Genomic DNA, 24,779 nt, shown 5'->3' on the forward strand with positions numbered 1-24,779 from the left:
CCACTAGGAGTGTTTAACTATGATGCAATAAATAAGATGCCTACTGTGTGTTCAGCCTGTGAGCAAGATAAGCCTGTTTCATGACCTCAGAGAGATGACTTTCTAGTGTGGAAGAAAGAAATCAAATACCTTGCATCAGTGAATACACTATCACGAAACATCTAGGAGCTGTGAATGGAACACAGTAGATGAGCCAGAGGGATGTTATTTCCATTAGGGGGTCAGGGAAAGGCTCTCTGAGCCGTGCCACTGGCACGAGACATGAGGGGATCTGGGGACCCAATGGAAATCAAACTCCAGGCCCCACCCCAAATGCAGTCTTGGCAGCCACGTGCCAGGTGGCCCCAGATGACCTGAGCACTTGGACGCTGGTTGTTTGAGCTGCCACTCTGCTGTAGATAGCCCAGCACTAAGGCAACATCCCTGGGAGCCACCAACCTCACAGCTGCCAAGTGAGGACTCCGGGGCGAGGGGGAGCACAGTCCTCTTGCTTGTCAACAGCAGAACCACGTCGCAAGCCTTTCTTGCCAAGTCCAATTCCAGCTGTTCCCTTCCTCACCTGCTACTGAGCTGCCACTCAGCCTTCCTACCGGCTGCACGGACTGTGGCCTTTGAGCAACTGTTCATGCCAACTGGCAGTGCCCAGTTCAAAGTCCACGGCCCCCCTGGCTCTGCTCAGAAAGACTTTAAAGGCCCAAGTGACATCTACCCTCCCAGGAAGCTTTTCCCCCAGCAACAGTGAGCGCCGACACGTGCCCAGCGCCTGCTGAGTGCCAGACCCGATGCTGGCTGTCGGCACCGTGTCCCCGATGCTGCGACCCTCAACGCCAGTCCTGTGAAGTCTGACATTCCTTCATTCTTGAGGAACAGGGACGGGCAAGGAGTCCAGCAGTCACTTGCCCAGAGTCACACACTGGGTACAGGTTAGGGGGTCAAAGCCAGGTCCTTAGGTCCCACAGCCACCCTGCTGACCTCCACTCTTTGTTTCTAACTCAAAGGACAGGAAATTGCCCCCTAATGCTACCTTCCCTATGTACCCTCCAGCATCTCATTCATTAATCATGTCTTCATTCTCCCTTTCTGCAGCCACAGACCCTATCCGTGCCAGACCCTAGGCTATGTCTTAGGGACAGAGAACCACAAAGAAGAGGCCTTGGCTTTCAAGACACTTACCGTCTGCTACAAGGAGACAGACACAAAAACCAGAAAAATCAGTGAAGCTCACAAATACAATGACACATGTCAGCAAAGCAAACAGTGGTGGCTTTCTTCTTCCATCTGTCTCCCACGAGGGCTGCCACCACGCCAGACACACAGGGTGAGCTCATTAAATGCCAGCTCCTTTTGCAGGCCGGTGACATCAAGTAACCTTGTGACCACCAGCCAGGCCCGAGTCACCTATAAAGCCCAGGTGAGCGCTTGACAGGCATGCATGAGACAGGAGGCAGGACTTACGTTTCCTAGGGAGCCCTCTCAGGGGGCTGGGAAGACCCAACCAAACATTCCTGTCTGAGATAAGAGTTCAGCCTATGCAGGAAGTTGTGGTCCTCCATCCCCCTCGAGCATCCAGGCTGGAGGGATCCATGTGGCACTCAGCCAAGGCCTTCCTGAACACCGCCTTTAGCATCCAGAAACGTGCCAGGTGTGCGTAATTCCAGGGAAGGCTCCTCCACCGGCATTATTCCCCAGGCAGGTGAATATCATTGTAAATCCACAGGGCTCAGGAAAATCCTTGAACGAAGCTCCCTGCAGCGGACAGGTGTGGCCATCCATCAGGAGGGGTATCCCTTTTCATTCCTTTCTGGTCAAAAGATCAGGCCTGGGGACAAGAAGAAGAAAAGCCAATCTTGTTACAATCATGAACCCAGAGCAGAAGTTGGTTATTCTCCTTTCTTTATATGTGTCCCCAATGTACTCAGAGGGGAGCTTTCTAAAAAGAATGTCCTATAGCTCTGACACCCAAATGGAGGTAAGGCAGGGGACCAGGGACCTGCAGGGCAACGTTGCCTCCCACGGACAACGGTCCTCTCAGAAGGAGCTTTCTGCTACACGGAGCTCCTCAGAATGGCCCTGGGAGGACAGAGGGGCCGAGGTACAGCCATTAAGACGATGGGGAGAGAAAGTTCCAGAGAACTCAGATAACTGGCTTAGGGACTGAACAGCTCGGCCAGGCCTGCCACACAGCCCTGGACTCCCTGCAGGGATGACAGCTCTGGACTGTGAGCGGAAGGGTTTTTGGGTCAGCTGATAGGAAGTCATTCTTTGTTTTGTTTCTTTTTAAACCAGCCACAAAGCACTGGCGCTGGCCCGGCTCCAGGCCTTGTCCTCTACGAGAGGTTCTTCAGGGCAGGCCTGGGGCCTGTTCCCTTTTTTATTCATTCATTCAGCAATGACTGAGTGCCTGCTAGGTACCATTTCAGCTCTGTGGGGATCCTTTTGTTTTCCAACACAGGGCACCAAAATTATTACAGTGATAACCGAAGAACAAATGGGCCCCCGATGCCCGGGGCTGGGGCCCAGCAGTCATCCCCAGCCACCTGCTGATAACAATAACGGCCCTTCACCAAGTGCCTGTAACTCACCCCGCTTAAAGCTCTGGCCGCCATCTGATACAAACCGCGAGCCACCCTGGAACTCCTGCCCCAGTTTTCCAGATGAGGAAACAGGGCCACAGACAACAAACTCCCTTGCTCCCCACAAGTCAGAGTAGAGCCTGAATCTGAGGACAGGCTGTCTTCACAGTCTGCATCCTGATCCATCCCTCTCATTACTAGTGAGGGACGCCCGCCCTGAGCTCTGTACCTAAAACTTACCACCGGGCATCTCCCATGCAGAGATTCCTCGTTTGATCCTGACAAGACCCCCACGTGGTAGAGACTATTGTTATCCTGATTTTACAGAGAAGGAACCAGAGACCTAGGCAAGCTGAGCAAGGGGCACCAGATCACACAGTTGGAAAACCATAGAACAGAACTGGAAATTGAGTGGTCTAACCCCAAAGCATGTGAGCTTGACCATTATACCAGCTGTCGTCAAGAACAATTGCCTGTGATAACAAATTTTCAAATTCTCAGTAGTATGAAATAATACACATGAATTATCCCATAGTTCTGGAGGTCAGAAGGCCAATACAGGCCTCACAGAGCTAAAATCAAGGTGCTGGCTCCATTTCCTCTGGAGGCTCTAGGAGAATCTGTTTCCTTGCCTTTTCCAGCTTCCAGAAGCTGCTGTCAGATGCCTCAGCTTGGGCCCCTCTTCCGCCATCTTCAAGTACAGCAACCCAGAATTTCTCCAACCCGCTTCCATCCTCACATCTCCTTTGGCAGCTCTCTGCCTCCCACTTCCACCTCTAAGGACCCATGTGATCGCCTTGGGTCCACCCAAATGACCCTACATAATTCCTCCACCTCAGGGTCATGAACCTGAATCATGTCTGCCAAGTTTCTTTTGACACAGAAGAAAACCTACTTGTCGGGTCTGGGGACTAGGACATGGACCTCTTTGGAGACCCGAAGCTCTGGACAACAGTCCCAGAGGGCACCCATCCTCCATTGTATTCATTCTTCAGTGACCAGGGGTCACAGGGTGGACTCCTCTTGTCCCATGTAAACCCACCTGACACAGCTCTTAGACCCAAGAAAGGATGAGTTCAAAGGCAGCTTAAATGTTCAACTACCAGCTCTTAAGAGAAAAGTACAGAATACGGGTTCAAACATTGAAGTTTGAAGCCAAACTACCAAATTTAGTAGCTAAGTTCCTCTGGGGAAATATGTTTAACCCACAGCTTCTTCATCTGTAGAATGGGGGCAAATCACATCTACTTCATGAAACTGCTGTGAGGTTACATGACTATTCAACACAAAGCCCTGGGCGTGTCGCCAGACACATATTAAGGAGCTCACGTAGCCATCCTCAGCCCCAACCGCAAACCTCAGGAGCCACCAGGCCAGGACAACATCACTCCAGAGCATCAGGCCTGGAGCCCGGTCAGCGGCCAGGGGTTGCTTATGGCAAGAAGGGGAGCAGTGACTTATCACACTGGCCCCAGTTAACGGCAGCAAAGAGAATGGGGGACACAACCGGTTAAATATTTACTGAGGCCCCCAGGCAAGTCTGCAGTCAAGTTTGTTTTGTCGGGGTTGGGTCCATTACAGCTCTGTCACCTGGGAAAGAATTATGACATGCTCTGTTGGGTATTACTGCAGCAAAGCCGCGGTCCCTGACAAAGGCCAGGCCGAGAGCCCTGAGGTCCGGGCCAGGGGCGGCCGGCCCCGGGCTCCCCCTGCCAGGACGCAGGATGCAGCATGCCGCGCCCAACGACGTCCAGTCTCACCAGCGGGAACCCTCTCTCGAGGAGCATTTTCCAGTTCGGTGGCATGTGACCCCTTTCAGGTCATTTGCTCTTTCTTTAATGGATTGGCCAAAATAAAAAAAAGACAGACACCACCAAAACTAGTTTTGGTTTGGGCATGGAACTGGAATTCTCATACAAGCAGATGGACAGACATTCTGAAGGAAGACAGACAACCGCTTTGGGAAGGCATTCTGCACGACCCACTGAAGCTGAACAGGATACAACCTATGACCGAGCAGGTCCGTTCCTGGGTCTAAACTCACGGAACTGCTCACCAAAAGATGCGTCTTAGCATGTTCACAACAGCACTCACTACTCCTAACAGCCAGACACTGGGAACTACCTGACCGCTCATCACCAGTAGAGTGGACTTTAAAAGCACGCACCCCGTGGAATACCACAGAGCAGTAAGAATGACCCACAGCTGCACCCAACATATGAAACCATCTCACAAACATGATTTTGATTAAGAGGAGACAGGCACAAGGGACTGCCTATGATACTGTTTATATTACTTTCATAAACAGGTCAAACTAATCTATGCTGTTAGACATCAGGACAAGGTTATGCTGAGTGAGCGGGTGGGGGGAGGGGGGATGAGCACAGAGAGTGACCGGTAGGGGCAGGAGGGGGGCTCCTGAGATGCTGCTAATGGTCTCTGTATCCAGGTGGCAGCTGCGCGCAGATGTTCAGTTTGTGATACGTGTGCTCTTTTTACGCATGTCACCTCAATAACATGTTGGTTAACATTTTTTTCTAATTTCTCCTGTGAGAGTATGTTGCAGGAATACTGCAGACTCTGCAACAAATATCCCCCAAGGCTTGGGAATCAGCACCTTCCAGGTTTCCCTGGTCCTCGGTATCTTGACCCTGTGACCGGCAAGTGCTGAGCGGGATACTTTGCAAATACAACTCTGGAGCCTTGGTGACACAGAATTTGACCCAGAATTGCCCCACCAGAAAATACAGCCCTCCCTCCACGCTCTTCACTGAGTCCTTCTCTCCTCTGCCTCCTGGGCAGGACCAAACATGTCATTTCCTTCTTGACCCTCCCTGGGGAGTATTTCAGAAAAACATAGTGCCTCTATTTCCTGCCCAACTCCAAGAGAGCATCTTTGTACACCAACGTCTCCTAAACGTGGGACACACAGGGGCTGCTCTGGTCACCGGAAGATTCAAGGTGGCAGAGCCTGGTGGATGGGGCACGGGGCAGCAAGACAGAGCCCGGTTAGGACATCCCCAGCACAGTGTGTTGCGGGCACCACTGAGCACGTCCCCGAGCAGGTATGCGGGACATGTCACCGCCCTCTGTGCTGCTAGGTGTCCTGGCCTCTGTGCGTGCTTTCTCTCCTTCCATCTCTTGCAGCAGTACCAGGCACGCTGTTAATTTTAGTACGGGCCACCGTCAGCAGGCTGACGTCGCGTCTCTGAGAGCGAGCCACGGGATGATGAAGCATTTCTCTGACGCAAGAGTCAGGTGGGCAACCCTCTCCCGACCTTGGCTGGCCTCCACTCTCTCTTTCCCTCCGGTGTTTGCGACCCCAGCGCCACAGAAGAGGTGTCGACTGCATCCTTGTCTGACAACGCAGGGGGGGCCGGGGTTTCTCTAGCGGTGTGTTGGCATTATTTCTCTGGGACACCCCGAGGGCTTGGGGCCTGCCTAGCCTGGGAAGATAAATCAAGATTAGTTCCCCGAGAAAGCGGCCACTGTTCTCCTGCTGACAGACTCCATTTCTATTTCATTTCAGTTTCTGCCCCATGGGTGCTAGGATAGCAGGGTTCACCTAATTTGGAATCCCTTCGCACACGGTCCCCTCACACCCACTGATTCCCTGCTCAGGGGACGGGGGCAGGGATGAGGTGGAGCTTGGAGGCCAAATAAACCAGGGGTGAATCCCAGCGCTGTGGTCAGTTGCTGAGTTGTAAGATCTTTCAAAGTGTTTCTGTGTCTGTTTAATAAAAACCAGCCATTAAAACCTTTGTCCCTTTGAACTCATTGTAGATGAGAAACTATAGAGAATGCTCGACCCACAGACCTGCCCACGATGCGCTCACAACTCATGCAGAACGACAGCATCCACCTCGGTAACAGCCTTGACCAGCTCGTATTGTTGAGATTTTCACCAGTCTGGCTTGGGAGCTGCAGTCTGCTCGCTAATGAGAGTCGGACTATCCTCTACACTGTGGACTTCACAGGAGGTGACAAGGGGGCCCCCAGAGAGCAAGTCCTCCTGTGGCCAGGCGTCCTGCTTACAGCCCTGTGAGGGACACTGACTACCGCCTCTCTGGGGCCAGGCTCCAGTAGCCTGGCGTGGCGCTTGGGAACTCAACAGGTGCTCAGTAAATGTGGGCTGGAATGGGGAGTGCTTAACCACAGCTACATTCTGAACACTCACTATGTCAGGCATGGTGGCAGGAGCTGGAAATCACGTCAATCCAGAAAGGCAGGATCCCTGCCTACAGGGAGCTCTCAGGCTATACCAAGAATACCAGAGAACCAAAGGTGTAGAAGGTGCATGTCTGTAATCAGGTGCATCAGGGATGTCCAGGTTCCCATGGCGGGGTGGCGGGAGATGAGGAGAGGAGGAGAGGCCCCAGCACAAGAAAGCATGGAAACCTTAGAAATAAATACTCTGGTTTCATCTCACCACTGAAGAGCTGAGAAAGGGAGCTCAGAGAGGTGAAGTGACTTGCCCAAGGTCGCCCAGCGAAGACCTGCAGGATGCAGAATGAGAAGACAGTGATCACCAGCACCTGAGCGACAAACCGACCAAGGTGAGAATTTCACTAAACAGGAACCATGAGTGTCAGGCCTCTGAATCTCCGTCCATTCTGCAGAGTGGGTCCTGCCTTACAGGGTGAGCAGGGAGCTTTGACGTAACCTACACAAGCTCTTTCACCGAGTGGGTCCTCGCTAGCAGAAACCCTTCCGCTGGGTCAGCTTACTGCCACTCTCCTTAATCCTCAAATGGGATTAAGATACTGAAAAGAGCTCAGCAAAGTCATGAACAATGCCCTTCTACAGATGACAAACCTTAAAAGTTTGGGGATTTTTTAAGTTCCTTTTGTTTACTTTGGCCCACAAAATCCTTCAGGGAAGGGTTAGCGAAGATCCAAATGTCAATCAAATCCCCATGACAAAGGGGACAAGTGCCATGGAACTGAGCCATCAAACAATGACTCAAGGAGGCAGTTCTTGACACAGCAGGAAGACCTACCCCTTGAAGACTCCCCTGAAGTTCTAGGGCATGCCTGTTCTCCAGGAAAGGAACTTTGAAGGGGACTCAGGACTCACGCAGGGCCCTGCCTGCAAAGAGCTTCAAATCTCATTAAAGAAAGGAGGTCATGAGAAACAGTGCACTTCAGGACCAAGCCAACCAGCTGTGGTGGACGTGCTCCAGGACTCAGGAAGCTCCACCTGGATTACAGCGGTTTTTTGTGGACAGATCACGTGGCTCCTGAGAGGTACGCAAGTTGGGAAAAAGGAAAGGATGCTCAGAGCGGGGGTGGGGGGGTGGGGGGGGATGCTCAAAATAAGAACGAAGATGAGATACGGCATTTATTAACCACCTATCACAGAAGAGCCCCTGTAAATCTCCCCAGTTAACCCCCAAATGACAGAGAGAGCAGCACAGGAAAGGTAACCTTGCTGGAGGTTATGCAGGTAGCAAGGGGAAGACTCGAACCCAGGCCCGTCAAACTGCAAGCCTCCTCCGGGTCCTCGGCTGCACCAAACCCTGGCCTCACTCTGGGTCTGGGTCACGTTCTAGGTACCTGAGCTCCCACCATCCGCGGGGCAGGGGGACCTGGCTCCCACCCAGCCTCCCTGCCGCACCTGCCCTTTCCCACGTCCCACGGCTCGGCAGCTCCCATAATCGCCACCTTTGTTCCAGCTCCTCTTTAAAACCTGCATTAGCTGGGCTTCCGGGAGGTCACGCTCCTGACTTTGGAATGCACTTCTGACTTTCACGGAAACAGGTCTTTGCTTCAAGTCACACAGGCACCTTTCACTGAGTTAACCTTGGCAGCCTTCCGCCTTGCCCGCGAGACCCTGGGTAAATCCGACGTGGAGGGGACGGGGCAGGAGGAAGGGGCCAGGGGACAAAATCCAACAGGCTGGGAGCAACGCGCAGACAGCCGGCACTGCTGGGCTCTCACCCGAGGGCTCACGGAGGGAAAGGAGTGTGGTCTCGAACCCCAGCCGGGGCTCTGGAGAAGCCTGGTGGCTAGGCCTCCCCTCTGTCCCCCTCTCCTCCTTCCCCTGCGCTCGCAAGGCCACTGCACTGTGTCCCGTCCGGACAGCACAGGAGGGGTCAGCAGAGGGAAAGCGTGCATGGGCAATACACGTATCATCCAGGGAAAGAAAGAAGAAAAAGGGAGAAAAGTTAAAAAAAAAAAAAAAAGAGGCAGCAGAAATCTTACCTCATTAAAAACATGTCAGAACAGCAGTTGAGAAAGAAACCCTGAAGGGGAACTTGAGTCTCCAGAGCTCCGTGGGAACTTGGTGACGTGTCTCTCACACACGGACACACACACACACACACACACAGCCATCTGGGGCATGTGCATGGGAATCACTCCACAGCGACCAAGAGCATCCACGGTGCAAGGTGGAGCACCAGGCTCACGAAAGGCTCTCCGAGCCCGTGGGCCTCACAGCGCGGGGGGCCGAAGAATCACCCGGGGTCCTGTTACAACCCAGATCCCCGAGGCCCACCCACCGCAGCGCCGGTCAGCAGGCCTGCGGTGGGGTCCATGCAGCAGGGGGTGGTGATGCGGGCGTGCCCAGAACTCCCTGGGGAAACCCTGCTCCGGGGGGCCGGCTGCTTGCTTTTCAACTCTGAGATAAAGCGACACGTGAGCAGTTGCTGCTGGGAGAAAGGTGAGGGGCCACACGCACACCCCCTGACTGAGCACCACCCGTCCGTGCCAGCCCCATGCCAGGCTCCTGGGGACCAGGGTCTCGCTCTGTGCCCACCCGCCCTGGAAAGCGGTCCCCAGGCATGTTGAGGGAATGAACAGCTAAGGCCCCCCGGGGCGGCTGTTAGAGGTCCCCTCAGGAGGAAGTGGCAGACCTTGGAACTTCCTAGGCCTCCAAAGGTGGGAAAGGAAGGAAAGGAAAGGAGTCCACTCCGTATTCAGACAACAGAAGCCGTTCGGAGAGGAGGAAGGAAATGAAAGAGCCCAAAAGAAAAGGAAAACACATTACTGGGCACAGTCAGTCACTGCGCTTGGCCAGAAAGTGACGGGCACACCGAACATCTTTGCTCCTCCCCCTTTTGATGTTAGTCCACGTCGAGATAAGAAACGTCCAAATCTGTAAGGATTTTTTATGAGTTTATCTGAGCCAAACTGATGACAATGGCCAGGAAACAAAATCTCAATGTTCCAGAAAAGGTCAGTCGTACCATTTATTTTTGGCACCAGAATCAAAGGGCAAGACATAGAGGGCTTACTTGAAATCCATTGGTGATAGATTAGGGAGGAGGGGGGAAAGCAAAGTCGGAGAAATCTCTGGGACTGAACAAAAACTAAAAGAAACAGACACTTCTCTTACACAGGTGGGCATAAGATAATTAACAGTCAACGATTAACATGATAATAATAACAACGAGGGGATTGGGGGTCTCTGCTGTAGCACAGTGGTTGTGATTGGAGGGGTGGCAGGAAGGGGGAGATTACTTTGATATTTCAAAGGTATATTATCAGGTATGTTACTGTAGCCAAAAGAGAGAGAGAGAGAGAGAGAGAGAGAGAGAGAGAGAGAGAGAGAGAGAGAGAAAGAACAGACAAGTTCAGTTAAGATAAAGATTGACCTTTGTCCAGGAAGATACCAGCCTAGCACACGACTGCCCGCCGTGACCCACTTTTTAATTTCAGGCCATCCTATGTGGTTACTTCTGGTGTCTGAGTTTGTAAGGCTGCCATCCCCGCCTCCTCTGAGCTTATGAGGTTTAGTATGTGGCCCCTTTCTGTCCACATCCAACACTACAAAGCTTAATACTAAATAAAGAGACTTAAATAATTAATACTTGTCAGCATTGACATCATTCTGTTATGTAATAATAAAGAACAATAACGACTTACTAATGACTGCTTGAATAACTCACTGTCGTGTGTAACAGACGACTTGCAAATGTGTGGAGTCACTCACTGGCCTCCGCCCGGAGCCTCTGGCCACCATCATCTCTGTCATCCGCACCGTCCTCCGCTGCTCATTAGGAACCTCAGCCCACCAGAAACAATCCCCTAATTCAGAGTAGGCACTGAGGCCAGGGCAGTGCCGGTGGGCGCGTTTGGGGGAATTTTAACTCATTCTTCCAACTGAGTATACTTTTCAAAAGAAAAGAGATGGCATGAAAAAAAGACATATATGAAAAGGAAGGAGAACCGGGATGCAGAAGTAGATAATGCAGGGCCACTCAAGAAAATGTTATTGACTCAAATGATGGGAAACTGGTCACATAAACGATGAGACATGTCAACAATGAAATGCTCTCGGCGTGACCAGCTAACTGTGCCCTGTAATCTGGAAATACGTAGAGTGTGTGTTCCTGGGTAGGGGAGCTAACATTCCTGATTTTCTGTTTTTCAGAGTGGAGCGGCCGCAGACCCTGGGGAGGCCCTGCCTGCTCTGTCCCAGGAAGCGGCCCCACAGCCCCCTCACACCCCCTAAGCTCTGTGTCTCACCGCACAGCTTCACGGAACTGCTGTGGGATTAAATTAAATGAGTTAATATTTGCAAAGGGCTTGGAACAGTTGCCTAGTTCATGAGAAGTACTATGTAAATCTTTGTTATAAACAATATGTTCCCCTGGCTGGTTTGGCTCAGTGGATTGAGCGTCGGCCTGCGAGCTAAGTGTCGCTGGTTCGATCTTCCAGTCAGGGCACATCAGAGAAGGAAAACTCTGATTCCAAAAAACCTCCGCTGCCTTGTGGCATACCTCTTCAGGGGAAAGGCTAAGGGAGTAAACCCCGACAGAAAATCCGGAGCCGGAGTCCCTAAGGCGGTTTGACGTTGTAGTCAACACCGGCAACTCCTGCGGCGCACCTGAAGCCAAGCTGTATTGACTCCGTCTTTCCCTTGGACCCTTCAGCTGCGAAGAGAGGGGGGGTCTGCTGCATGGGCAACAGCAGACCCTCCATATCACCCTGCCCAGGCTCTGTAGCTTCAGCTTCACTGGAGAGGACACTCCAGCGTCATCGCAAGATGTTGATTCAACATGGGAGGAGACAGATACCGTGTCACTCCCGAGTCGGACTGCACAGCCATTCTCGGCGGTGCAGATAGACTCTTAAGAAGCTACACCATCGTCTCTCGAGACGGACAGCTGCCGACGACGAAACAATATGTATTTCTTTTATGATAAGAAAAAATACCAATTATTTGAAAAGTCATGGAAAACACTACTGGTGGGCAAGGACAGAAAGGATCACAGAAGCCCCAATAGAATGCCACCGGAACTATGTTGTTGTCTTTTCTTCTATTTTCCTTTTACAATGGTTTCTGGTGGACTTCCCACCCTCTGTGAAGGCATAGTTTAGATTCACCAAGAATCAGCACACACCAATTTTATTAGGGGACAAAGGGTGGGTGACCTAGGACCTCTGATACACTGACATCGAAAGAGATGCCCCATAAGGGGTGACAATTCAGAAGATCTTGGTTTCAGGTCTTAGGACTTCCCAGTCCCCTTCTCTAGACAACCCACTCACACACACTCACACCTGCCCAGGTGCGCCCCCACCCCCCACCCCCAACCCCAGCACAGCCTCATGGGCTGGCTGCCAAGTTCACTTTTTAGCTAGAGCCAAGGCCAGCCCAGAGGCCACTCCCCTCCCAATGGCCTGGCCTCTGTCAGAGAGGATGGGAATGCAGGGACTAAGTCCCATTCAGCAGGGCCCTCCCTAAAGAGCACCCTCCAGGAGGGCGCACTGGAAAGAGGCAGGCTCTGGGGGCATCTACTCATTGTTATTCCAGCCAGGTGTCTGCATGGTGGCCAAACCCAGGATATTGCAGAGGAAGGTGCACAGCAAGATCAGAGCTAATGCCCCCCACGGAATTCCTCACCTCCCACCCCGCTACCTGGAGAGAGTGGGTGGGGGTGTTACTGGTGGATGGAGGAGCTGATGGGTAGGGTATGCACATAAAAGGGCTGCCGGGCTACAGTCTGGGTCCCCCTCCTCCTCCCCAGCAAGTAAGCCAGCCCTGCCCCTCCACCCTCTCTGACAACTTGACCTTGGCTAAAGCCAAACACAAGCCCCGGCAGCATCCCCAGATGCTCCTGGTATAATGGGTAGCTGAGCCCGCAAAGGTCACAGGCAGCCATGAGGAGGACCTCTGGGGGCAGCTGAGCCAGGCGGGGGCAAAATGCACTGGCTGGGGCCTCGCCCTTCAGGTGAGCAGCCCGTACTCGGCCCAAGGTACCTGTCAGGCCCACCTGATGACCACAGGAGAGCTGTCCTGGCTGGAGTCTATGAGGCTGTTTTTTTAGGTAATTGTTAATAATGGATATATTTCTGATCAACTGCATTGGGAGACACCACAGGAAGGGATAATCATAGGGCAGTGTTTGTACCGTCAGAGATAAGCATATCTGGGGTGAGGTAGAGTAAGTATATTTTGAATTCTTAACTGAAATAAGGTACTTATAGCCACACACAAAGTTCAAAAAAACAAACATATGCCAAAAAAAAAACAAGCAGGAAGTGAACAGTCGCAGATATTGGGGTCCCAGACATGAAGGATGGAGGAGACAGAATCCTCCTGAAGGTACTAGACTCAGGCTAGACAGAAGGAACGCTTTGGAAGCACTGAAGAAGAGAACATCAGTGACACAGATCTCCCTGGACTGATCCACGACTCAAACACAAGGAGAGAGAGGACACCTTTGCGGGATTGAGTCAGAGCGACCCACTGCAACATTGAAGGTCTCCACAGTCCAGCCCAGCCTCATCTCCCCAGCCTGTCCCTCAGACCTCTCCTACTTGCTGAGAGGTGGGGTCAACTGGGAGGTCACAGGGGCATAGAATCTGTGCTTTTGCTGGTGCCTCTTCTGCTATTTCAGGTCACCTACCGTATGCCCAGCCCAGGCCGGGCGGCATGGCCTCCCTGCAGCCCCTGACCACTCCAGGGGCCTTCCTGCCATGCCTCTTGTTGCAAAGCCTCCTCCTCCCTCACCGCGCCGCATCTCGCCTGTCCTGTCCAAGTGTCTGTTCTTGGTAGCTGGGTCTGGCCGGTGGGTGAGCCTGCAGGGGCCTTCCCGCTGAGCTGCAGACACCTAAGGGCACGACCTGCCTCTTACCTGCTTTTCTACCTCCATCATCTGGAATAGAGTCAAACCTTAGTAAGTTTATGCCGTTGAACTAGGGAGGTGGGCGGATAAATGCACAGGTAGATGAATGGGTGGGTTTAATGAGGCTTTCATGTCACGCTACACAGTGAATCCAAGCCTTACATACACACACACACACACGTATGCAACACCCCACACAGACACAATGTGTCTTCATCTGGAAAATGAACCGCAAGGTTCCATGGTAGGATATGTTCCTGGCAAAGTGTGCAGCACCTGCAGAGATTTAGAGAATGGGAGGCAAGGTGCTTTGACCTCTTTGGGCCTAAGTTTCTTCACCTGTAATAATACAGGGGTCTGTCTACACAGAATATAACAGTACCAGTCTCCCCCGTGAATGCCTGTGTTCACTAGCAATTAACTGAGCCTCAACACAAGCTAAAGTCTCAGCGGCAGCTTCGGGCCCTGCTTCATGCCACCCCCGTCCCCTGACCTCAGGGAATGGTGGGCTCCTCTCTCCCCGTCTCCACCACCCCATGCTCACGCAGCCTAACCAGGGGGCCTCCTCCGTGCAAAAGCCTCTCATTCTTCTGCTCATCTCCAGGCTCCCAGCCGGCCCCTACCAGGCGCTACATGAGGTGAGGGTCGGAGCAGAATGCTGAGGGAAGGCCAGGAAGGCCCAGTGCCTTCACTCCAAGAGAGGAGCAGACAGGGCCAGGGTCACCCACCCGCCCCCTGGCCCCCACCACTGCCTGACAGCCTATTCCTGTGGGGCAGGGCAGGAAAGAGGATAGGGGATGGGGGCAGGGCCACACGCCCTGCACAGACAGCTCATGAGGCTCCTGTCAGCAGGAGCCAGGACGTGTGTCTGGGAAAGATCGAGAAGGTAGGTGCTGGGCCCTGAGCCGGGGCACGGCCAGCATGCCAGACGAGCTCGTCACGGAAGGCTAATGCGTACTTGCAAAGGGCTCCCAGGGTATTAAAGAAATACCAAACAGCAACAGACCAGCAATTAAAACTGGGAACAGCAGGGTGGGAGGGGAGGAGCCCCCGCCCCCAGCGCACCATTGCACCACCCTGCCCAGGCCGCCCCGGCCACCAGCCGGGCTGCCAGAGGAAGAGGCGATGGGAATCTGGCATGCCCACCGGACGTTTATCACAGGATCTCGGAACCCCTGGTTACTAAAGCCACCCCTGCCAAGTCACCAGGCAGGCCTAGGTGGCCCCAGTCACCAAGGATCACACCCAAATAAGAGGTTGCCTGCCAGGGCCACACCCAAGGGAACACTTCTCCAGCTCCCACTCCCCATGGTGCATGACACCAAGGGTGGCCACCAAATGCTTAATCCATTGCATTTGCTTCCCAGGGCTGCGGGAACAGGTGACCATGAGCTCAGGGCCCTCAGTGCACACCAGTCTTCTGCCTTACAGTCCTGGAGGGGAAACGTCTAAAAGGCTCTCACGGAGGGTCGGCAGGGCCCATTCCTCTCTAGACGCTCTGAAGGAGCCCGGATTCCTCACCTTTCCACCTTCTAGAGGCCACTCACAGTCCTTGGCTCATGGCCCCTTCCTCCATCTACAAAGCCAGCAACATTATACTTCACATCGCATCGCTCCGACCTCCTCTCCTGCCTCCACCTTCTGCTTTTAAGGACCCTTGTGAAAGACATGGGACCCATCGGAAAATCCAGGGTAGTCTCCCTGTTCCAAGGTCAGCCTTCACTCCACTCCAACGCCTTAGCCACAGAATGGCAACAGTCCCAAGTTCCAGGCATGAGGATATGAGCATCTTTCAGGCCATGAGTCTGCCAACCGCATCCATACTTACACCAGGCCTCAGGCTGCTGCTCAGGACCCACAGACCCCCCAGAAAAGCAGCCCCCAGGTTGGTACCTACCACCACCACCCCTCAAAAAGCCCAGCCAGCCCTGACTCAAGTGGCTCCAAGATGGTTCCGACCTCCCCCACATCCCTGGGGTCTCCTCCAGCCTTAGGTGCAGCAGCCTTCCTTTGTCCCCACCTCACAGATGAGGAATGGTGGCAACAGACTCGCTCGGGACGCCACAGCTCTAGGCAGCAGGTCTGGGACCGGACTGGGGCTCTTCACACCAGCATTCTCCCCACCACCCCACAGGGACCCCAAGAACTCAAATGGTTCTGAACTTGTGTTTAGCCTCTTGGTTGGGTCCCTTCCAGCACAGGGTGGCCTCTGGTAAGTGGGAGGAACTCCACTTTGAGTTCTCGCTGACTTTGCAGAGAATTGCCCAAATGTTAGAAATGTTCTGCCTAATTCAACATGTCAATTATGAAAACAGGGGCTGGGATGAAGGAAAGAGAACCAATATGCACTGAGCACTCGCTAAGTGACAGGAACAGCCGTCCCGGTCTTGGATTTGCCCACAAACCCTGAGAGGAGGCCGGAGGACTTCGCTCTCCCGACAGCAGGCTGGATCTCGGAGGAACCAATAGCATGCCCCGGCTCACACAGCAGGGGACTGGCAGCACCCCGTTAGAGCTGGCAGGCTTTCTCCCCTCCACCACAAGGCCTCCCCCATCCCGGCCCACCCAGAAACCAACGTGTCCAGCCCACAGGGGAGTCACCTGACCACCACGTACACCTTTTCTCCATCTCCAGCCCCGGTGCAGACCCACACCCCACCAGCGGCTTCCCCCGCCAGCAGGACGGGCCTTGGAGTGGTGGAACCAGAGTTCTCCGTGGGTTTCACACCTCAGCCTGTCATGAAGAAAGCTTCATTCCTCTTACACGGCTGGCCCCAGGAAAGCCAGGGAAGCCACGCCGGCTGCAGGGTAGGGGTATAGCCAAGCAGAGGGCACAGCAAGCTGTCACTGAGCACTCACCTGGAAGCCGGTCCCAACCTTTCCCCTAGATCTCTCTCTGTCCTCACTGAGCCAAAATAACCCAGAATGACGGATGCCAGTGGGGCTCGGGCATCAGGCCCTGCCACACCAGCCAACTCTGCTCCGCTCACCCAGGCACCAAAGCAAAACCCTGACCACAGGAGCAAAGGGTTCTGGGAGATCCAGGGCAAAGGTAGGCACACATGCCGGGGCCCCTGGGTCAAGTCTCAAATCGGCCATCTCAGGGCTGGGTGGCCTTAGACAAGTCACTTCACCACCCTGGACATTCATTTCGAAGCACAGTACTAAGGGCTGGGGTAACACATAGGTGCAATGAGAGACATGGTCCCTGTCCTCAGGAAGAGTCGGGCCCACTGAGAAGCAGGCATTTGTTCGCACGAGCATCCTCTAAATTAGAAGCTGCCACTGATGCTGGGAAGAAAAAAATCCCTGTAACTGCACTCTGCCCCCACCCCCCCACCCCGGCAGCAGTTAATCTGCAGGTTCCAGGAGGAGGCCATTTACCCGAACACGTGAAAATTAGCAGAATTTTTTATTAGCACATGAAGAAAGAAAGGAAGAGAAAAAGAAGTGCCTAGGCCAATACTACTCAAGAGGGGAACTTTTAAAACAGGCAGCGGCCCAGATCAATAAACCAAGTCCCCCATTTACTTGCTAAGCAGGATTTCGCTGCCACAGTCAGATGCAGATTCGTAGAGCAGAGTCCCTCACAGAAATGGAGGTGCCCCAGCTTGCAAACGCATGCCTAACAAAGAGTCCCGTGGGGCTCCCCATTCCCTCTCACCTGCAACATTCACAACTTAATCAAAACAGATCTCACACATCAGTGAGCCAAAAACCTGCTAACACCCCAAAGGAAATGAGCAGGCACAAAACACAAACAGGCAACACTCATGAAAAGCTGGTCCATCCGTCACACCAGAAGTCAGAGGAAAGCAACCAGAACGCAGTTTTGTCGTGGGGCATTCCCCTACCACGTAGCTCCACTCCCACGATGGCTGAAACATTAGGAAGCCCACTCAGCAATCCCTCTGGGCACTGTCTGTGGAGTGGCCACCGGGGAAATATTCCTCAAAAGAAATCTGACAGAACGTATCGAGACTATATAAACTCCTCAGATCTTCCCAGGGAACTCAGCCAAGGAAACCACCAGAGATGTGTGAAAAAGCCTTGTGTATGCTAACAGGCAAATGCAGAAGGCACTCTGAGTGGCCAGGGGTGTTGACATGGCTGGTGACAGGAAGGACCATAGCACCCCAGCAGCCAGCCTGCACCCAGCATGAGCCGTCCTGGGTGAGGACCCCTGCAAAGGAGAAACTCATTAGAGGCTACCTTTCTTGTACAGGTGCATGATGACGCCTGGGAAAGCTGCTCAGAACAAGTTTTTAAAACTTTGAATGACCCCGGGAAATGGTAATGATATAATGTTAAGTGAATAAAGTCAAGACAGCAAACCATATGGAAGCAGGAAGCAGAATGTTAAAAATAGCTACAGCTAACATGTGTTTTCTGCTTTGTTTTGCTTTTATTTTTTGTTTTTATTTTATTTTCTGCCTGTCTTTTCTAACATTTCTACAAATAAGCATTCTCGGGTGGGGCGGGGTGGGGGGAGAAAAAGTTTGTTTGCCTCTTAAGTTCCCCTGAATTCTGTGACCGGGCCCTGAGCGATGCAGGACATGAAGGGGGAGATTCAGAACTCCGCCACCAAGTCATAACCCACCGCACACCACTGGGACACGTGCTCCTCACCACAGCTGCTTCCCAACCAGACCTACGGCTGAAACTGTGGACAAAAGCATGATGCAGAAGAAACTCTCCTCGGGACAGGACAGGAGCAGAAGTGAATAGTTCCTAAGAATATACTGCGTGCTAAGCTCTGGGATAACAAGGCCACAGAGATCTAACAAGTTCCGTGCAGTAATGCCTCTGGCGTGAGACCTCCGATACCTTACTGCTCTACTAACTCAAGGTCTTGAGATCTCCATATTCACCTCTGCCTCCTCTCCCGGGCCCCCCTTGGCCTCAGGAACCAATTCATCCTCTAAGACTCAATTCAAGCAATTCTGCAATGAAACACTCCCTAGGCCACCTAAGATGAGCCCTCACTCCTCTCCACTCCCCAGTGTGCCCTGTTTACACTTCCATCCTAGCACCTAGTAGATTGTGCTAAAGTGGCTTAATTATATGTTTGGCTTTGCAGCAAAATATGAACACCTTCAGAGTAGAGACCTTATTGGCTCTTTTTTTTTAAGAGAGAGGGGAAGGGAGGGAGAACGAGAGAGAGAGAGAAATATTGATGTGTGAGAGAAACATCAATCGGTTGCCTCTCACATGCACCCAACTGGGGACCTGGCCCACAACCCTGGCATGTACCCTGACCAGGAATAAAACCTGTGACGTTTCGGTTTGCAGGCCAGCTCTCAGTCCACTGAGCCACGCCAACCAGGGCTATTGGCTCTTATCTATCTGTGCATCTCCATGGCCAGTACAGTGCACAGTGCATAGTAGATAGGCAATGACTATTAGGTGGCTGGATGGAATGAATGATGGCCACATGAAGGGTAATTAGATGGAAGAGTTGCTGGGTGGAAGGCTGCTTGGGTAGAAGATGAGTTGGGTGGAATACTGGCTGGATGGCCCAATGGTTGGGTGGAATGCTGGTTGGGTGCTCCGCTGGTTGGGTGATCCACTGGTTGGGTGGTCCATTGGTTGGGTGGAAGGATTGATGGGTGGTCTACTGGTTTGGTGGAAAGCTGATTGGGTGGAATGCTGGTTGGGTGATCCACTGGTTGGTTGGGTGGTCCACTGGTTGGGTGGAACACTGGTTGGGTGGAAGGATGGATGAGTGGCCCACTGGTTGGGTGGAACACTGGTTGGGTGGAAGGATGAATGGGTGGCCCACTAGTTGGGTGGCCCACTGGTTGGGTGGAAGGATGGATGGATGCAGGGAAACACAGAAGGATAGCTGGGAGAAAGAAGCATGAAAGCATGGAAGGAAGCATAGAGAAGAAATACATATGAAGGGATGGAGAGAGAGAAGCACAGGAGAAAGGAAAAAATGTGGGGAAATCATGAGGAAGACGGGTAAGAAGTTTCCAGGAAATACAGCAGCAGCAGACATAGGAGAAAGAAGGCTGTGTGACATGTCCACAGTGACACCCCAAAGTTCACACCTTGACTGTGGGTCATCAGCAGCCATTATGCACATGTTTCAATATGAAGTGTCCTCTGCAAGGAGCTTCTCTGCTCTTGAGAAATGCCACACAGTGTGGGGTAGGAGGGACCACCACATGGCAAAGTGATAAACAGGAGACTGAGCCTCAGGAGCCAGCACATCATTATCAATTCCTCTTCCCTACAAAGAATACCTGCCAGCAGGCAACCCATCTGGTGGAGTCTCCCCTGCCCCAGCTCTTAAAACCCCAGAAATCCTTTCCCTAAGTGCTCCAATTCGGGTTTCCCAGCCCTCTGGAGGTACCCTTGGGGAGCAGCCGTTCCCAGTCCCATACTGCACCCCAGCGCCCACACCTGGGAACCAATTCTGCCAGGAGGAGCCCTGCTTCCTGCAGCCCCAACATCCACTCCCAGAACCTGCTCCTCTTCTCCTCTCCTGGCAGCCAGGTCCCTTCACAGGGCGACCTGGAAATTCCAGGAAGTCGCCCTGCCCAGATCCGCACACACTGTTCCCCGCAGTCCCTCGGGCACCTCCAGTTCTCGTCAATGCTGGCAGCTGCAAGCCAGTCTCGGGGCCCGGCCTGAAAGGAAGAGCTTCACCAATTGGCGTGTACTACAGCACTATTCCTGGGGCTCACCGCACCCAGATAATACCAGCTTCAGGACGGGGAAATGACACACTTAAGTGGGGAGAGAAAGCCATGTCCCCTCAGGATGTGTGACTCAGCGCTTCTCTGCTTGTAAGGACAAAGACAAGGTGATTACTGAAGGCCTCCCACATACCAAGCACTTTATACATGAGAGCCTTCCTCAACGACCTTTGACCTAGATGGTATCACATCCATTTTACAGATAAGGAAACTGAGGCTAGGGGCAGGTTAAATAACCTGCAGGCCCAAGGTCAACCCCAGATGATTGTATAGAATAGATCTGACTTTGCAGGGATTCCTCCAAATTCAGCATGGCCTCACGTCTGCTCAGCCCAGGAAGGAGGCACAAAGGTGCTGAACAGGGTCCATCCGGCAGGGGGTCGGCCCTGCGTGAACAGTCTGCAGGCCAGCGGCGGCCATTGCTCCATTTCTGTCCCAACCTCACAGCTCCTTACGCACTATGTGGGCCGTGTGGCTATTTAGAAGTCAGCCCAAGGTAGCAGGAAGAAAGCAAGCTCAAAAGACAGAGAGACCGGAGTTCAGATTCTGGCTCTGCCACTGTGCGGTCGGGAGCAAACCACTTAACCTACATTTCAGCTTATGCCTGGCCTGAGTTGGCCACTTCGTAATAAGAAAAGAAGCCACACTTAGTCATTCTTCATGTTCTAAGGATGTAGTCGGGGAGCTGAGCAGTCAAGCCACCAACTGAAATGATCCAAAATGAGAGATCCCGTTTACTACACACAGCATAGTAACATTGGGAGGGAAAAATACTCAGTTTCCCTCTCATTTAAAAGTGTCATAAAAACAAACCTGCAGGTGGAATACCTAGAGAAAAAGACAAAAGCTCCAGGTCCCAGCACTGCTCTACATTAGATTTCATTCAAAACAGCAATACGGGCCACCTTCTAGGGCCAGCCACAGTTCTAGACACCCGGACCTCACCATCAGTCCCTCACAAAAGGCTGCCCCCAAACCCTCAGCCAAAACCAGAAACCCCACTTCAACAGCTAGCTTTGTTGCCAGTACTGAACACCCCTCCATTTCAACCAACACCTCTTCCCTTCACTCCTGTACCCGCTGCCGGAGGTGACCTCGGGCCACACAGAGACCTCACGGCCATCTCGTTGCTGTCCAGTTTCAGTATTCTAGAGTTTTACACACTCCAAAAAATAACTGAATTCAGAGCCATCAGACGTTTATATAGGCTGACAGCCCCCAGAAGATCCTGAACGTTAAACTCCGTTACCTTAGTTTCTTCCATTCAAAGCCACATTTCCTGCTTTCTCGGTCTGCAGCTCAACTTCATCCGAGTCCCCCATACGGTGCAATCCATGCTGAAGGTGTTACCAAAAGCACCAAAGTTTTCAATCATAGAAAATGCAGCACAAATTAATATTCATTCAATAAGTACTTATGGAATGCCTACTGTGTGCCCAGCAATACCAGGGTGGGAGAGTAGGGAACACAAGAGCAAAACAGCAACAGACTTCAAGTCAGGAAAAGCAGACCTCTATCCCAGTGCGTCTCTAACTCACCGAGCATCCCTAGGGAAAATGACTTCCTCCTCTTCTAGGCAATGTCATCAAGAGTCCACAACAGGTCATGGGCCTCTCCGAACCCCAATGTTTAGTACCATGGACACACAGGACAGGCACTCTCTGGTCACATGAGACTAAACTGTACTCTTCAGCCTCAGTTAATGCGTCTACTGAATGGGACGACACCCGGGTGGGAGGTCGGAGTGAAATTAAGTAGGTGGCAGCACCAGCACTTCTTAGCAGGAGCTTAGTGGGCGACTGGAGGGCTATAAAATTTTCCTCATGGACACGTCCTGGGGCGCCATACTCTCGGCCTAAGAGTGTTGACCTTGTCCCTTACTAGCTGCATGGCCCTGAACAAGTGCCTGTGTGTCTCTAAGCCTTCACTTGTTCATTTGGTAAACGGCATAATGACAGTACAACCCCGTTAGGTTTTTGGTGAAGAGTAAATACATGACTACAAGGAAGCACTTTAGCACAGCCCTGGCAGACTGCAAGGGCCTGTGAGTGTCTTCTGCAGACACGCACCCGTGTTTCTGAGTCGCTCCGCACACCAGCTTAGGCCTACACACCTCCATCGCAGCCCTCCCCATTCCTGGCTCTATATCTAGAGTCAAGAGCAGGCATAAGAGACTCTTTACTTCCAAGAAGAGACGTATATACACCTCCATCTTCCTAGACACACACAGCCCTTGTTTCTACTTTTGATAGAAAGGTAAATGTAAGAAATAGTTCAGTTCTCTCTTTTCTAAAAGAAAAACAAAAAGATAAGCAGGAATATAAAAGGCAACTGCCATGTGGCCTCCTTAGGGAGCTTGGGGTAGGGGTGGTGGGGGGGGGGGGGGGTCCTGGGGAATGGAGGGAGACGATGCCAAGGGGACAACTGTCCTATTTCCTCACATAGGGCCTCATCCCCACCCTGCCTCCCAGACACAGACCCTGAGGGGTCCTCCCTGCCCAGGCCTCCAGCTGCTCTCTCTGTCCCTGCAGCGGAGGTTCACCTCCCCAGCTGGCCCTGGGAGCTCTCAGGACGATGGCTCAGTCCACCGTCACAGCAGGACTCCCCCTAATAGTCTGCTTCCTGCCGGGCTGACAGCTGCCTGGCTTCGGAGAGACTCCAGCAGCCAAGGGGCATAGAGAGAAGAAACAAAGAAAAGGAAGAGAGAATGAAAGAAATAAACAAATAAACCTGAATCACTGAGTCCAATATCGTGAACTGAGGTCTGGGGTCACATTCCAGACATGCCATTTCTAGCTCTGTGACTCTGAGCAAGTGTCTTCCCCTACTAACCCCGCGGCTTCTTCAACCGTGAAGTAAAATGGGTACAAAGACAGCACCCCACACCAACACATAGAGGTTATCTTTGCATCTGCTCCCTCACAATAACAGAAATGGGTTTTCAAGGTCAAGATGCTCACAAAATACGCCAGACACGGCAGACGGGTGGGCTCCCCCCGCAGCCCTGTCAGGGCATGAGACCCAGCCCTGTTCCCCGGGGACCCGGCTGGCTGTTCCAGCCCCAGCTTGCTCAATCTGCCCACGCTTCTTTCCTCTAAGTCAGCTCTCAACTTGAGTGAAACACTTGGGTTCTGGATTTCAAAGGGACGCAGCTGATCCTGTGAAGCAGAATTGGAACGGGACTGTAAAATAATCAGGGTCCAAGAGCTCTCAGGGTAGCCAGTGGCAGAGAGGGTCAAATGATCACTGGTGCCCAGGAGGGTCCCACAAAGGGCTCCCTACAGAGGACAGGGCTGCCCCCCCCCCCCTGACTCAGAGGCAGCACTTTGGGGCAATGACTCAGCACCCCAGCTCAGAGCCAAGCAGGAGAGCACCCCAGAGCTGCCTCCAGAAACAGGGGGTCCCGTGCCAGGCAGGCCTGGACAGAGTCAGCCCAAAGGAATGTCCCCCGCCCACCCACCTGTGCCCACTGCCGGCGACTCACGCGGCTGGCATCCTGGTGGTGGCATGTGACGGGTCTGTCACTGTGCCAGGGTAAACAGGCGGGAGCGGGAGTCCTGCTTTCCGGCCTCGGGTGAGGTCATATGCCTTGGCTGGGGGGTGGGGGGGCGGTGCGGTGACTGGGATGAGAGGAGAGTGAGCGGCCCTCGGGACAGGAAATGGCCAGAATGCCAGCACAGTGGTTTCTGGGGCAGAGCAATGACAGACGAGGGCAGGGCAGGGGGACAGTAGGAACCTGAGAGGGAAATTTCTCTAGAGGCATTCAGAGACTTAATTTGCATCTTGTCCCCCCTCCCTCCCTGGATTCCTCTCTCCTGGTCCTCTTCCTCTGCGTCTCCTCTCTGTCTGTCCGTCTGTCTGTCTAGGGTCTCACCTCTCCCTCTGTCTCATTCATTTGTAAAGAGCTCAGTCACAGCCAGCTCCCCAGCATTCAGGCCCGCACTGCACCCCCAGAGAGAGCCTCTGCCACAACCAGGACCCACCTCGGGCTCACCTCGCCTCCTTCCATCCTCACGGCAACCTTGCTGAGGGTCAGGCACTGTACTGATCATTTAACATGTTTACTAATTAAAAACCCCAACCCTTTCAGAGAGACACTGTTATGATTCCCTGTTTCTCAAATGAGAAGCCTGAGGCCCAGAGAAGTTAATAGCATCCTAAGGATCACACAGCGGGACTCCAAACCAGGCAGGCTAGCACCAGAGCGCATTCACTAACCACTGACCATCATGGACAGCCTGACCCCGAGCTTCCACGTGGGGGAATGATGTGCTGAGCAGAATTCAGAGGACGTGTGCAAGGACCCCAAGCGTACTCATGCCCACCGTCTCGCCCACGCGACACGGCACTCACGGCCCCTTGCCACAGGACGCAGCTAGTGCGCTGTGGTTCCCTGATGCCTCCCAGCTCTGCCAGGAGCTGCGG

General features: G+C 53.0%; 1 long non-coding RNA gene across 1 annotated transcript in view; it reads right to left on the reverse strand.

The window, feature by feature from the left end:
- The window catches only part of LOC150003980 (uncharacterized), a 151,501-nt gene that overhangs the window by 88,462 nt on the left and 38,260 nt on the right, over nucleotides 1-24,779 (reverse strand). Inside the window, exon 2 of the long non-coding RNA XR_016512344.1 lies at nucleotides 1,456-1,819. This is a non-coding gene — a long non-coding RNA (uncharacterized LOC150003980). The remainder of the gene's footprint in view (nucleotides 1-1,455; nucleotides 1,820-24,779) is intronic.

Source organism: Furipterus horrens, unplaced genomic scaffold (genome assembly GCF_987537825.1).
Source record: "Furipterus horrens unplaced genomic scaffold, mFurHor1.1.pri manual_scaffold_7, whole genome shotgun sequence".
In the NCBI taxonomy this organism is placed as follows: Eukaryota; Metazoa; Chordata; class Mammalia; order Chiroptera; family Furipteridae; genus Furipterus; species Furipterus horrens.